A 1,687-nucleotide genomic window follows, 5' to 3' on the forward strand; every position below is an offset into this window, starting at 1 on the left:
CATTTATACTGCGATCATTTATCAAATTTTATATATATATTTCTTCCAGTGGTTTTTATTGCCTTCTGCTGAAAACGTGCTAATAAGTATTAGATACAGGTAATTAGATACCAGTTAGCTGTACTACGTACAGTTGGTGATTGTAAACATGGTCTTTGTTGGAACTAGTCCACCATGGCCACGCTGGCCCAGGCTTGTAAACATTCGACACTTTTCACTGCCTTCGTTTCGTTGTCGCGGTCGGTTGTCAGCTTGCTTTGTTTCATTCGAACGCGACCGCTACCTCTTACACACGACACAAGCGGCAGAACAAAGATCAATAAACAAAAAAGTGGATCAAATCAACGTAGTCTGACACGATGACATTAGTATAATTCCAGCTTTTCGCAAGATTTCAGCCAATTTTGATTAAAATTGGTATAATATTAGTATAATATTAGTCACCTTCCATCAAACTAGACGGCTGCCGACTGATACCTCAATCAACAACCGCCGCACTCTTTATTCATTCCAGGTATATACAATTTACAATCTTCTTCAATAACAATATACCTACGCCAGCAAATCTACCTCGCTCCAACTCTCCAAACTCGTACCTGACGATACCTGAGCGTTCAACTCTACCTATCTTCCAGCAGTCTTTACCCAGCATTATATGATTTATACCCGTGAGCTGTATAATAATGTCTGAATTCATCCAGTATCTACTAGGGAAAACCAAACAGTAAATGCAGAAAGGTTGCTAGAAGCATAGTGATTTCATAGTAATTTCAGCTAATAATCCAGTGTTTTTGAACTAGATCCAGTGTTGTTTGATAACATAATAATTGTAAAGGAAAGTGTAACACGTTTTGGTGCAAAGGTAAGTTTTAAATACACATTTTAATTATATGTGTTGTGATATTTTCGTTCAAAACTAACAATTGGAAAATATTTTCTATGTTACAGATTACAAAATGAGTAAAATCAGATGTATTCGTCCATTCAAAGACATTCAGTGTTCGAAAGAGCTGCGATATCTCACGGATGGTATCATCCAAAAACTAAAGTCAATTGGATTTTACAAGGTATCCACACTGAACACCAAGGATTTTCGTATTTGTTCGTCTTGCCGTCTACATATTGATTCAAGAGCTCACCTCACCCAAAACGAAGAACAAAGCGTAGCCGGTGGCTCAAGGATGCCAACTGTTCAGACCATACCTGTTGTACCTGATTCGCAAAGCTATGAAAGTTTGGTCACGATACCATCAGCGTCAACGCTAAGCACAATTCAATCAAATGAAGACTTCACGATGCCTGTAGACGTCGAAATATTCAACCGAGGAATAGCAGCTATTCGTGTTTCGCCTATAGATTTAGGTAAGGTTAAAAATGTTCACTATCTTGAAAAAAAGTGCGCTGAAATAGTCGAAGGTGTACGAAGAAATCTTTTTAAATTAGACGCTAAAACAGAAAAAGCAAACGAGTTTAATGAAGTCATAGAAAATATGAAAATTAAATTTTTAAATTCAGCCACAAGGCAAGAAAAACTATCAATTTTATCATTGTTACCAAAATCATGGTCAGTACAAAAAATTGTAGACGAATTTAAAACTTGTAGAAATATGGCATCAGATGCAAGAAAGGAAAAAAATAATGTATTAGATTCATCTCAAGGTTCAAGCTCTGGAAAAGCTTTGAGTAA

General features: G+C 36.5%; 1 long non-coding RNA gene across 1 annotated transcript; it reads left to right on the top strand.

Annotated features, from left to right (window-relative positions):
* The first annotated feature begins 724 nt into the window (after positions 1-724).
* Positions 725-1,366, top strand: LOC134289913 (uncharacterized). Its single transcript, XR_009998752.1, has 2 exons — positions 725-862; positions 949-1,366. It is a non-coding gene; the product is annotated as an uncharacterized LOC134289913 (long non-coding RNA).
* The last annotated feature ends 321 nt before the right edge of the window (positions 1,367-1,687 follow it).

The sequence above is a fragment of the Aedes albopictus genome, chromosome 3 (genome assembly GCF_035046485.1).
Source record: "Aedes albopictus strain Foshan chromosome 3, AalbF5, whole genome shotgun sequence".
In the NCBI taxonomy this organism is placed as follows: domain Eukaryota; kingdom Metazoa; phylum Arthropoda; class Insecta; order Diptera; family Culicidae; genus Aedes; species Aedes albopictus.